Here is a 14,403-nt window from a genome sequence, read left to right as displayed (position 1 = left end):
GTTGCTATTAAGCAGATCCTACAAATCACTGATGTTCAGGTTTCCACTACTGTGGCTAAGAAAACTGATATCTTTAAATGGCAGAAGGTGGTTAAAAGCTATTACCCCATTCTGACCACTTGGTGGACATCAGGCAGGAACCCTAGTCTAATCCAGGGAAGAAATTCCCTCTGCCTAAGCGGGCCTTGGCTCGCTCTCCTCTCCCTGCAGAGTTATGTAACAAGTGGGAAAATTCACCGCCAGTGGATTCTCATGTCACCCGCTTAGTAGTGTCATCCACTCTGCCTGTCACCACTGTCACTTCACTGAAGGAACCGACATATAAGCGTGTGGAGGGATGCCTGAAATCTATTTACTCCCTTACAGGTGCTGTACATAGACCCACTATTGCAGCCTCTTGGGCTGAGGCATTAGAGGGAGAACTGTCCAAGGATATATCGGACAATGCCAGACAATACCTGTCTCACATTACCACCGCCGCCTATTACATTCAGGAAGTGTCCTCTGAGCTAGGTCGACTAAGTCTGTCCTGGCTCGCCGTATTCTGTGGTTGAGGTCATGGAAGATGGACCTAGACTCCAAAAAGACCTTGGAGGTGCTCCCCTTTAAGGGGGACATTTTGTTTGGGGAAGACCTAAATAAAATTGTGACTGAATTGGCGGCTGCTAGGACCGCCTTTCTCCCAGATTCTAATCCTGCACAGAAGGCTAAAGGTACCACTTTTCGCTCCTCTCGGCCTCAGGGGAAAGTTAAAGGTCAGGCATACCCGAGACAATCTTGTGCTCCCAAGACCACTAAGCCCAAGGCAAAACAGTCCTGGGCGGCCCGTCAGCCTGCTTCTAAACAAGACAATCCTGCTGCATGACTTGGCGGGCCTCCCCCTGGGGGACCCCAGAGTGGGAGGCCGACTTCTGCAGTTCACCCAGGTCTGCTTAAAGACCACTTCAGAAGACGCATGGGTGCGGGAAGTTGTCTCTCACAGGTACACAGTCTCCTGCAAGAGATGTCACCTTTGCTTCACGGTTATCTTTTCGTATCTGTTAAAGGCGCAAGCTGTGCAAAAGGTTGCGAGTTCCCTCCTGAATACAGGAGTGGCAGTTGCCAGTACCTCTGTCCCACAGAGGCAGAAGTTACTACTCAACCCTGTTTCTGGTTCCGAAACCCAATGGGTCTTTCCGGCCTATACTCAACCTCAAATCACTGAACAAGTTTGTGAGAGTGTCCAAGATCCGTATGAAAACACTGCGCTCAATTGTACTGGCTATGGAACCCGGAGACTATATGGTATCCCTGGATATACAGGTATACCTGATTATACCTATTGCCATGTCACATCAGCAGTATCTGAGGTTTGCTGTTGGGGACCTCCACTATCGGTTCCAGGCTCTGCCATTTGGACTAGCTATGGCTCCTCGGATCTTCACCAAGGTCATAATGACTGCCCATCTGATTCTGGCAAACTCCCACAATGTCCTCCTCAGTTATCTGCAGGTGACAGTAAGCTTCCTACAACCCCACGGGTGGCTCATCAATTGGAAGAAATCCTTGCTGGTCCCAGCTCAGAGCATGATGCACCTGGAGGCACTCTTGGGCACACACAGTCAGCGACTGTTTCTGTCTCCAGAAAAAGTCCTGAGGCTACAAGACAGGATAAGATGCTTCCTTTGTCGCCCCAGAGTGTCGATACACTTGGCGATGCAAGTGCTTGGCCTGATTGTGTCGGCATTAGACACGGTAGAGCACACTGAATTTGATTCCCGCCCCCTGCAGAGGTTATTCCTTTCCAAGTTGGACGGCCTACCTCATCGGATCAGATCTCACATGATCACTCTGACTCCGGAGGTTCGTCTGTCGCTGCACTGGTGGCTGCAGGACCAGCAATTGAGCAGGGGCCGTCCCTTCTGGATACCCGACTGGATCCTGCTGACAACGGACGCCAGTATGAGGGGATGGGGTGCAGTGTTCGAGCAACACTCTTTTCAGGGTCGCTGGACCAAGGAGGAATCCCTCTTCCCAATAAACATTCTAGAGTTGCGGGCGGTTTTCAATGCATTAACTCTCGCACTCCCTCTGGTACAGAACAGGCCGGTTCAAATACCGTCAGACAATGCCACCACGGTGGCATACATAAATCAAGGCGGCACTCGAATCCGCATAGCTATGATGGAAGTGTCAAAAATCCTTCGTTGTGCATAATGCCATCTGCCTGCAATATCGGCAGTGTTCATTCCAGGCGTCCTATACTGGGAAGCGGACTTCCTCAGTCGCCAGGATGTGCACGCCGATGAGTGGAGTCTTCACCCAGAAGTCTTTCAACTCCTAGTGGACAAGTGGGGCCTACCAGATGTAAACCTGATGGCATCTTGACACAATCACAAGGTTCCGATCTTCAGATCAAAGACCAGGGATCCTCAAGCAGCGTTCGTGGACACACTGACAATTCCGTGGACCTTTCGGCTGCCCTACATGTTCCCTCCAGTATCGCTCCTGCCCAGGGTCCTGTGGAAGTTCAAACAAGAAGAAGGATTTCTACTTCTAGTCGCTTCAGCGTGGCCCAGACGGCATTGGTTCTCAGATCTGCAGGGTCTATGGACAGAGTGTCCCTTTCTACTTCCTCATCACCCAGACTTCCTCGTACAGGGCCCTTGTCTTTATCCTGACCTGGGCAGACTGGCTTTGACGGCGTGGCTCTTGAAGCATTACTCCTGAGGGCCAAAGGATTCTCTGAGGCGGTCATCCAAACTATGTTGAAAGCCCGCAAACTGGCATCTGCCCGGATTTATGACAGGGTCTGGAATTCTTACTTCACCTGGTGTGCTGACAAGAATTATGATGCATACAGATTCAGAACTTCCAGAATTTTGGCCTTTCTTGCAACGCAGCCTGCACTCAGGCCTTCGTCTGGCCTCCCTCAAGGTTCGCATATCTGCCTTGTCGGTTTGGTTTCAGAGAAAGATTGCATCTATACCTGATGTTCATACATTCACTCAGGGTGTCTTGCGGATTCAGCCTCCCTGTGGCTCCATGGGATCTGTCTGTTGTCCTAAATGCCCTGCAAGAGTCTCCGTTTGAATCTCTTGAGGCTGTGGACCTTAAATGGCTCACAGCCAAGGTCTTGTTTTTACTAGCTATTGCCTCTGCTAGAAGGATGTCGGACTTAGGAGCATTGTCCTGTCGTCCAGTCTTTTTGATATTTCATTGTGATCGGGCAGTTCTTAGAACTCGCCCAGGTTATTTACCTAAGGTGGTGTCTTCTTTTCACCTGAACCAAGAGATTGTGGTTCTGGCCTTTATCTCTTCCGATTTGTCCTCCAAAGAGCGGTCTTTGGATGTGGTAAGGGATCTCTGTATATATGTGGAGAGGACTGCCTCTATCAGGAGGTCAGATACTTTTTTTGTTCTGTTTGGTTTCCACAAACGTGGCTAGCCTGCGAATAAGCAAACCTTGGCCAGATGGATAAGAATGGTGACTGCACAAGCTTATGCACAGGCTGGATTCCCAGCTCCTGCTGCTATTAAATCCTATTCTACTCGGTCTGTTGGACCTTTTGAGCAGCCCACCGTGGCGCATCCGCAGAACAATTGGGCAAGGCGGCTATGTGGTCCTCAGTGACCACGTTCATTAGGTTCTATGCCTTTGATACTTCCTCCTCCCAGGATGCTTCCTTTGGACGTCAGGTTCTCATTCCTGCTAAGGCGAGTGAGGGGACTCGCCTTAGCAGGAATGAGAACCTTGAGGAACTGCTTTAGGACATCTTCGATGTTTCCCTGTGGAACACAAAGTGCCCTGCTACAGAAAAGGAGTGTCATGGTAGACTTACCATGGTTAACAATCTTTCTGCGAGGTACATTGGGTTCCACAGGGTGCCCACCTTAACGCACCTAGCTTCTATGGGTTTGTATGGCATTAGCTGCTGGTCCCTTCTCCTGTTGTAACATCTGCCTTCTCTTTTGCCTGCTCCTGCATTGGGCTGGTTAACGAAACTGAGCTCATAGTGCCTGAAGGCGGGGTTATAGAGGATGCCCCAATGCATCCTGGGACAGCCTAAAGGTTTAGCCTGTTGGTGCTTCTGGATCAAGATCCACTCTACACCCTGATGATTCCCTGTGGAACCCAACGTAACTTGCAGAAAGAGCGTTAACCATGGTAAGTGTACCATAACTCTCCTTTTCCCTAGACAGTCTAACCCAGGGGTGGGCAATTATTTCAACTGAGGGGCCACTTGACATTTCCTGTCAGTATCCGAGGGCCACATACAAAATAGCAGCTCCCCCCACTTGCCAAAAATATAGGGACGTGGCTTCATGTGGAAGGGGTGTGGGCAAAAAAATAATACAGATTCATATTAGGCTGCACAATAGTCTCCATTATTCAAATTGCGCCACACAGCGCCACTTACACACATTACACCAGGTAGAGCTCCCTTTTACACATTACAGCAGGTAGAGCCCCCTTTTACACATTAACATTTTATTTAGGATAATTATTGTGCAGCATGCAAATTATCTAGTGTCTTATGGCCCCTGGGGAAAGGTGTGACACAGTGACAGAACACAGGGAGGTGGGGTGACAGTGACAGAACACGGGGTGTGTGACAGTGACAGAACACGGTGGGGGTGACACGGTAACAGAACACAGGGGGGGGGTGACACGTCTCAGAACACGGGGGTGACATGGTGACAGATCACGGGATGGGTTGGTACAGCGAGAGCTAAAGATCTCTCCCCCAAATCTAAAAACAGTCTGACGCCACTGCCCGCACACACAAATATACGCACACTATCACACACACTCTCTCATACACACACACACACCCTTTCTTTCACTCACTTTTCCCATTAACTTACTGATCTGGCTGTCAGTGGCAGGAAGGATGGATCTGTAGCAGTCTGGCTCTTGTCCCGTGTAGCCCGCCCCCTTTTTGTCACTGGGGACTCTGGAGGCAGGAGCAGGGGAGAGAGGCGCCGTCGGCAGCTTGGAGGTACTGCAGTGCAGAGCAATGACAAGCAGCTCAGCCGGTCTGGCCGCTTGTCATTGCTCGCTGTTGGGAGGCAGTGGGCCGGGCAGGGCAGGATCGGTTTGCGGGCTGCATCCGGCCTGCGGGCCGTATTTTGCCCACCCCTAGTCTAACCCCACAAAGGGCTCGAAGTCTAAGCCTAAACAGACCTGGGCGACTAGACGTCCAACTAAATCCGAGGACAAACCCTCTGCCTGAGAGGGCGGGCCTCACCCTGGGGGATCCTAGGGTGGGAGGCTGACTTCAGTTCACCCACGCGTGGTGCCAGATCACAACAGACGCCTGGGTTCAGAAGTGAAGGCTGATTTTGTAGGGATGGGAAAAATGTGTAAGCGATTCTTTGGCAGAGTGGAGGAACTTGGAAGAAGTGCAGGAGAGGTGGGAAACATTAAAAAGTGCAATATCAAAGGCAACAGACCTTTTGTATCAAAAGTGTTAGGAAAAACACAAGGAAAAGGAAGCCACTGTGGTTTGCTAAAGAAGTAGCAAATATTGTGAAAGCAAAAAAGATGGCTTTTAGGAAATATAAGCAGACACAAAATAATGAAGACAAAGAGATATTTTGTTAGAAGGAGACTAAGGGGTAAATTTACTAAAATTCGTATTTTTCCGAATGAGGTTAAAGTTCAAACACGAATGACATCGAAAGTGTAAATTTGCTACTTTTTGAATTTATTACGACTAATTTACTAAGCTGTCGTGTTCTGCATTTTCATATTTTCCGATGTCGATGTCATTCGTATTTTTTGCCAATGTTTTACGGGAGTGAATTGTAAAACACTGCCGACTTTAACACAATGAATCTCGGCCGGATCTGTGAGATCCGTGCTGGGCTTCATTGTGCACCTTTCGTAAAAAATAAAACATTGTTAAAAATTTTAAAAAAAAATGCGTGGGGTCCCCCCTCCTAAGCAAAACCAGCCTCGGACTCTTTGAGCCGGTCCTGGTTGAAAAAATATGGGGGGAAAAGTGACAGGGGCTCCCCCATATTTAATCAACCAGCACCGGGCTCTGCGCCTGGTCCTGGTTCCAAAAATACGGGGGACAAAAAGCGTAGGTGTCCCCCGTATTTCTGAAACCAGCACCGGGCTCCACTAGTCAGATACATAATGCCACAGCCGGGGGACACTTTTATATTGGTCCCTGCGGCCCTGGCATTACATACCCAACTAGTCACACCTGGCCGGGGTACCCTGGAGGAGTGGGAACCCCTTAAATCAAGGGGTCCCCCCCCTCCAGCCACCCAAGGGCCAGGGGTGAAGCCCGAGGCTGTCCACCTCATCCAAGGGCGGCGGATAGCCTTTTTGTCAAAATGTGAATATTGTTTTTAGTAGCAGTACTACAAGTCCCAGCAAGCCTCTCCCGCAAGCTGGTACTTGGAGAACCACAAGTACCAGCATGCAGGGGGAAACCGGGCCCGCTGGTACCTGTAGTACTACTACTAAAAAAATACCCCAATAAAAACAGGAGAGACACACCTTGAAAGTAAAAGTTTTTCTCTGACGTCCTAAGTGGATGCTGGTACTCCGTAAGGACCATGGGGAATAGCGGCTCCGCAGGAGACTGGGCACAACTAAAGAAAGCTTTAGGACTACCTGGTGTGCACTGGCTCCTCCCACTATGACCCTCCTCCAGACCTCAGTTAGAATCTTGTGCCCGGCTGAGCTGGATGCACACTAGGGGCTCTCCTGAGCTCCTAGAAAGAAAGTATATTTTAGGTTTTTTATTTTACAGTGAGATCTGCTGGCAACAGACTCACTGCAGCGAGGGACTAAGGGGAGAAGAAGCGAACCTACCTGACTGGAGATAGTTTGGGCTTCTTAGGCTACTGGACACCATTAGCTCCAGAGGGATCGAACACAGGACCTGACCTCGATCGTTCGGTCCCGGAGCCGCGCCGCCGTCCCCCTTACAGAGCCAGAAGCAAGAAGTGGTCCGGAAAATCGGCGGCAGAAGACCTCGGTCTTCAACAAGGTAGCGCACAGCACTGCAGCTGTGCGCCATTGCTCCTCATGCACACCTCACACTCCGGTCACTGATGGGTGCAGGGCGCTGGGGGGGGGGGGGCGCCCTGAGCAGCAATATAAACACCTTGGCTGGCAAATCATCACAATATATAGTCCCAGGGCTATATATGTGATAAGTTACCCCTGCCAGAATTCCTGAAAAAAGCGTGAGAAAAGTCTGCAGAAAAAGGGGCGGGGCTAACTCCCTCAGCACACTGGCGCCATTTTTCCCTCACAGCTCCGCTGGAAGGATCGTTCCCTGGCTCTCCCCTGCAGTATCAAGCTACAAAGGGTAAAAAAGAGAGCGGGGGCACTAAATTTAGGCGCAGTATAACTTATATAGCAGCTATAAGGGGAAATAATTCAGTTAATCCCTGTATTATTATAGCGCTCTGGTGTGTGCTGGCATACTCTCTCTCTTTCCCCAAAGGGCTTTGTGGGGTCCTGTCCTCTGTCAGAGCATTCCCTGTGTGTGTGCGGTGTGTCGGTACGGCTGTGTCGACATGTTTGATGAGGAGGCTTATGTGGAGGCGGAGCAGATGCCTATAAATGTGATGTCACCCCCTGCGGGGCCGACACCTGAGTGGATGGTTATGTGGAAGGAATTACGTGACAGTGTCGACTCCTTACATAAAAGGTTTGACGACATACCGAATATGGGACAGCCGGCTTCTCAGCCTGTGCCTGCCCAGGCGTCTCAAAAGCCATCAGGGGCTCTAAAACGCCCGCTACCTCAGATGGCAGACACAGATGTCGACACGGATACTGACTCCAGTGTCGATGACGATGAGACTAATGTAACTTCCAATAGGGCCACACGTTACATGATTGAGGCTATGAAAAATGTGTTGCACATTTCTGATGTTACCCCAGGTACCACAAAAAAGGGTATTATGTTTGGAGAGAAAAAACTACCAGTAGTTTTTCCTCCATCTGAGGAGTTAAATGAAGTGTGTGAAGAAGCGTGGGCTTCCCCCGATAAGAAACTAGTCATTTCTAAAAGGTTACTAATGACGTACCCTTTCCCGCCAGAGGATAGGTCACGTTGGGAAACATCCCCTAGGGTGGATAAAGCGCTCACACGCTTGTCAAAGAAGGTGGCACTACCGTCTCCGGATACGGCCGCCCTAAAGGAACCTGCTGATAGAAAGCAGGATGCTATCCTGAAGTCTGTATATACAAACACAGGTATTATACTGAGACCAGCTATTGCTTCAGCATGGATGTGCAGTGCTGCAGCTGCGTGGTCAGATTCCCTGTCGGAAAATATTGATACCCTAGACAGGGATACTATATTACTAACCGTAGAGCCATATTAAAGACGCAGTCTTGTACATGAGAGATGCACAGAGGGATATTTGCCGGCTGGCATCTAAAATAAGTGCAATGTCCATTTCTGCCAGGAGAGGGTTATGGACTCGGCAGTGGACAGGTGATGCAGACTCTAAAAGGCACATGGAAGTTTTGCCTTATAAAGGTGAGGAGTTGTTCGGGGATGGTCTCTCGGACCTAGTTTCCACAGCAACAGCTGGGAAGTCTGCATTTTTACCCCATGTTCCCTCACAGCCAAAGAAAGCACCGTATTATCAGGTACAGTCCTTTCGGCCCCATAAGGGCAAACGGGTTAGAGGCGCGTCCTTTCTGCCCAGAGGCAGAGGTAGAGGGAAAAAGCTGCAGCATACAGCTAGTTCCCAGGAGCAAAAGTCCTCCCCCGCTTCCTCTAAGTCCACCGCATGACGCTGGGGCTCCACAGGCGGAGCCAGGTACGGTGGGGGCCCGTCTCAAAAATTTCAGCAATCAGTGGGCTCGCTCACGGGTGGATCCCTGGATCTTTCAAGTAGTATCTCAGGGGTACAAGCTGGAATTCGAGACGTCTCCCCCCCGCCGTTTCCTCAAATCTGCCTTGTCAACAACTCCCTCAGGCAGGGAGGCAGTGATAGAGGCAATTCACAAGCTGTATTCCCAGCAGGTGATAGTAAAGGTGCCCCTACTTCAACAAGGACGGGGTTACTATTCCACAATGTTTGTGGTACCGAAACCGGACGGTTCGGTGAGACCCATTTTAAATTTGAAATCCTTGAACACATATATAAAAAAATTCAAGTTCAAGATGGAATCGCTCAGGGCGGTTATTGCAAGCCTGGACGAGGGGGATTACATGGTATCACTGGACATCAATGATGCTTACCTGCATGTCCCCATTTACCATCCTCACCAGGAGTACCTCAGATTTGTGGTACAGGATTGTCATTACCAATTCCAGACGTTGCCGTTCGGTCTATCCACGGCTCCGAGGGTCTTTACCAAGGTAATGGACGAAATGATGATACTCCTTCGAAAGAAGGGAGTTTTAATTATCCCGTACTTGGACGATCTCCTGATAAAGGCGAGGTCCAGGGAGCAGTTGTTAGTCGGGGTAGCACTATCTCGGGAGGTGCTACAACAGCACGGCTGGATTCTAAATATTCCAAAGTCACAGCTGGTCCCTACGACACGTCTACTGTTCCTGGGGATGGTTCTGGACACAGAACAGAAAAAAGTGTTTCTCCCGGAGGAGAAGGCCAAGGAGTTGTCATCTCTAGTCAGAGGCCTCCTAAAACCAAAACAGGTGTCGGTGCATCACTGCACGCGGATCCTGGGAAAGATGGTAGCTTCCTACGAAGCAATTCCATTCGGCAGGTTCCATGCAAGAACCTTTCAGTGGGACCTGTTGGACAAGTGGTCCGGATCGCATCTTCAGATGCATCGGCTGATAACCCTGTCTCCAAGGACCAGTGTGTCTCTGCTGTGGTGGCTGCAAAGTGCTCATCTTCAGGAAGGCCGCAGATTCGGCATACAGGACTGGGTCCTGGTGACCACGGATGCCAGCCTTCGAGGCTGGGGGGCAGTCACACAGGGAAGAAACTTCCAAGGACTATGGTCAAGTCAGGAGACTTCCCTACGCATAAATATTCTGGAACTGAGGGCCATTTACAATGCCCTAAGTCAGGCAAAACCCCTGCTTCAAAACCAGCCGGTACTGATTCAGTCAGACAACATCACGGCAGTCGCCCATGTAAACCGACAGGGCGGCACGAGAAGCAGGACGGCGATGGCAGAAGCCACAAGGATTCTCCGATGGGCGGAAAATCACGTGTTAGCACTGTCAGCAGTGTTCATTCCGGGAGTGGACAACTGGGAAGCAGACTTCCTCAGCAGGCACGACCTCCACCCGGGAGAGTGGGGACTTCATCCAGAAGTCTTCCAACTGATTGTAAACCGTTGGGAAAGGCCACAGGTGGACATGATGGCGTCCCGCCTAAACAAAAAGCTAGAAAGATATTGCGCCAGGTCAAGAGACCCGCAGGCGATAGCTGTGGATGCTCTAGTGACACCGTGGGTGTACCGGTCGGTTTATGTGTTCCCTCCTCTTCCTCTCATACCAAAGGTACTGAGGATAATAAGGAGAAGAGGAGTAAGAACTATACTCATTGTTCCGGATTGGCCAAGAAGAGCTTGGTACCCGGAACTTCAAGAAATGATCTCAGAGGACCCATGGCCTCTGCCGCTCAGACAGGACCTGCTGCAGCAGGGGCCCTGTCTGTTCCAAGACTTACCGTGGCTGCGTTTGATGGCATGGCGGTTGAACACCGGATCCTGAAGGAAAAGGGTATTCCGGAGGAAGTCATTCCCACGCTGATTAAAGCTAGGAAGGAAGTAACCGCAAACCATTATCACCGCATATGGCGAAAATATGTTGCGTGGTGTGAGGCCAGGAAGGCCCCAACGGAGGAATTTCAGCTGGGCCGTTTCCTGCACTTCTTACAGTCAGGGGTGACTATGGGCCTAAAATTGGGTTCCATTAAGGTCCAGATTTCGGCTCTATCGATTTTCTTCCAGAGAGAACTGGCTTCACTACCTGAAGTTCAGACTTTTGTTAAGGGAGTGCTGCATATTCAGCCCCCTTTTGTGCCTCCAGTGGCACCTTGGGATCTCAACGTGGTGTTGGATTTCCTAAAGTCACATTGGTTTGAGCCACTTAAAACCGTGGAATTGAAGTATCTCACGTGGAAAGTGGTCATGTTGTTGGCCTTGGCTTCGGCCAGGCGTGTATCAGAATTGGCGGCTTTGTCATGTAAAAGCCCTTATCTGATTTTCCATATGGATAGGGCAGAATTGAGGACTCGTCCCCAATTTCTCCCTAAGGTGGTATCAGCCTTTCATCTGAACCAACCTATCGTGGTGCCTGCGGCTACTAAAGACTTGGAGGCTTCCAAGTTGTTGGACGTAGTCAGGGCCCTGAAAATTTATGTTTCCAGGACAGCTGGAGTCAGAAAGACTGACTCGCTATTTATCCTGTATGCGCCCCACAAGTTGGGTGCACCTGCTTCAAAGCAGACTATTGCTCGCTGGATCTGTAGTATGATTCAGCTTGCACATTCTGCGGCTGGACTGCCGCATCCTAAATCGGTAAAAGCCCATTCCACGAGGAAGGTGGGCTCTTCTTGGGCGGCTGCCCGAGGGGTCTCGGCTCTTCAACTTTGCCGAGCAGCTACTTGGTCGGGGTCAAACACTTTTGCTAAATTCTACAAGTTTGACACCCTGGCTGAGGAGGACCTAGAGTTTGCCCATTCGGTGCTGCAGAGTCATCCGCACTCTCCCGCCCGTTTGGGAGCTTTGGTATAATCCCCATGGTCCTTACGGAGTCCCAGCATCCACTTAGGACGTCAGAGAAAATAAGAATTTACTCACCGGTAATTCTATTTCTCGTAGTCCGTAGTGGATGCTGGGCGCCCATCCCAAGTGCGGATTGTCTGCAATACTTGTATATAGTTATTGTTTAACTAAAGGGTTATTGTTGAGCCATCTGTTGAGAGGCTCAGTTGTTATCATACTGTTAACTGGGTATTGTATCACGAGTTATACGGTGTGATTGGTGTGGCTGGTATGAGTCTTACCCGGGATTCAAAATCCTTTCCTTATTGTGTCAGCTCTTCCGGGCACAGTATCCTAACTGAAGTCTGGAGGAGGGTCATAGTGGGAGGAGCCAGTGCACACCAGTTAGACTAAAGCTTTCTTTTAGTTGTGCCCAGTCTCCTGCGGAGCCGCTATTCCCCATGGTCCTTATGGAGTCCCAGCATCCACTACGGACTACGAGAAATAGAATTACCGGTGAGTAAATTCTTATTATTACATACATCCACACCTCCAAACATACATACTTACCTATGTTCACACGAGGGTCGGTCCTCTTCTCCATGTAGAATCCATGGGGTACCTGTGGGAAAAATTTTACTCACATAATCCAGTGTAGATCGGTCCTCTTCTGTTCTTTTTGTAATCCACGTACTTTGCAAAATAAAAAAACGGACACCCGACCACGCACTGAAAGGGGCCCCATGTTTTCACATGGGACCCCTTTCCCCAACTGCCAGGAACCCCCCCTGACTTCTGTCTAAGAGGGTTCCTTCAGCCAATCAGGGAGCGCCACGTCGTGGCACCCTCCTGATTGGCTGTGTGCTCCTGTAGTGTCTGTCAGGCAGCACACGGCAGTGATACAATGTAGCGCCTATGCGCTCCATTGTAACCAATGGTGGGAACTTTGTGGTCAGCGGTGAGGTTACTTTCGGTCAACCGCATAGTACATTCTTAGAAACTAAGAATTGTATTGATAAATTCCCTGTTTAAATCTGTATATAAGGCATTACATGCATCCAAGCTTTCTGTTCATACCATTAAAGGGCCACCTGGTCTAGAAACTCACTAATTGAAAGTGATTACACTAATCAGTGAAAAGCATACAATTGCGGATGTACCCCACTAAAGGTGCTTAATTGCATCCAAGCACGATTGCTATATAGTGGCGGGCAAGGTTGGTACTTAGATGGAAGACCACTTTGGAACACCCTGTTACTGCAACATTTGCTTTCATCTGTATACCTCAGATGTATATACCAATGGTGGATTATTGGTTGTCAAAAAAATATAGATACAAACCCATAACTATAAAGGATTCCTTTGTAGTAATCTTGGGATTTCTCTTGGTGATAAATGCATGCCTAGTTTTACATATTTAGACAGCACTACTACGAGTGAGTTTATTATTGACTCATATTTGACTGGTGTACAGTACTGCATAAATAAGGAAGGATTTACCTTGTTTGGATATTAGTGGCTTTGACATTTTCTTGCCATATAATTGTTATATCCAATCTGTATATTTTGAGCCTAAGTGTCACATGTGTGTCCGTCCCCCCTTTTTTCTTGTGGAAAATACGATCAATTCCATTTCCTAATTTAAGGTGACAAACAAAAGGGCTAGCTTAAAAAAATTGCGGACATACCCCACTGGAGATGCCCAATCTCTTCCGATCTTGGAAGCCCAGCAGTGGAGGGCCGGACTAGTACTTGGATGGGAGACCACCTTGGAACATCCTGGTACTGCAAATAAATTTTGCTGCCTAATTTTAAGTCACAGATAGGTACTCGGATCCATATGACCTATGATTTAATTCTCTGCAATCATTTTTCCATTTGGGATTCTTGCAGTATGAATGATGGTCATATACTCTCTATGACGGACACTACTGAGACTAGAAGGTGACACCTTTTTGATAATATAAAAGATTTTCCGGCTTACATTATATTATAGCAATTTTTGCTAATTATCTACTCTAATCTATATAAATATTTTCGCATAATAGTCCTGAATCACATATTTATTGAACTCCGATAACTCTACATATTTTACTAAGAAACTAATAAAATCATGATTTTATCAGTATAAGACATTGATACACTTCAGTTCCTCTGAGGTTGAGTGCTCCCAAACAAGAGTCTACTTCTTTCCCATTTCCTCTCATTTGGTATTTTTTCTTTAATACTTTTTTGACTCATGGGAGCACCACTGAATGGTAACAAAACTTACTGCACTTGAAAAGATACAGTATCTTTCTATATGCACAGTTACCTTAATCCAAAGTAATTCTAAAACATAAATTTCAGTTTCTCAGAGGACATTATTCAGATTTCTATTCATACAAAAACTATTGATAGACCGGTGCGGTTCCCACAAACCCCTTTCTGGAATATAGGTGTGGATGTATGTAATAAACTTTTACTTTCAAGGTGTGTGTCTCCTGTTTTTATTGGGGTATTTTTTTAGTAGTAGTACTACAGGTACCAGCGGGCCCGGTTTCCCCCCGCATGCTGGTACTTGTGGTTCTCCAAGTACCAGCTTGCGGGGGAGGCTTGCTGGGACTTGTAGTACTGCTACTAAAAACAATATTCACATTTTGACAAAAAGGCTATCAGCCCCCCATCCGCCGCCCTTGGATGGGGGGACAGCCTTGGGCTTCACCCCTGGGTGGCTGGAGGGGAGGACCCCTTGATTTAAGGGT

The 14,403-nt window shown here is 48.7% G+C and overlaps 1 pseudogene; it reads left to right on the top strand.

Annotated features, from left to right (window-relative positions):
- The first annotated feature begins 13,333 nt into the window (after positions 1 to 13,333).
- Positions 13,334 to 13,453, top strand: LOC135051672 (5S ribosomal RNA; annotated as a pseudogene).
- Positions 13,454 to 14,403: the final 950 nt, after the last annotated feature.

Source organism: Pseudophryne corroboree, chromosome 2 (genome assembly GCF_028390025.1).
Source record: "Pseudophryne corroboree isolate aPseCor3 chromosome 2, aPseCor3.hap2, whole genome shotgun sequence".
NCBI lineage: Eukaryota > Metazoa > Chordata > Amphibia > Anura > Myobatrachidae > Pseudophryne > Pseudophryne corroboree.
This window is presented reverse-complemented; position numbering and strand designations above follow the sequence as displayed.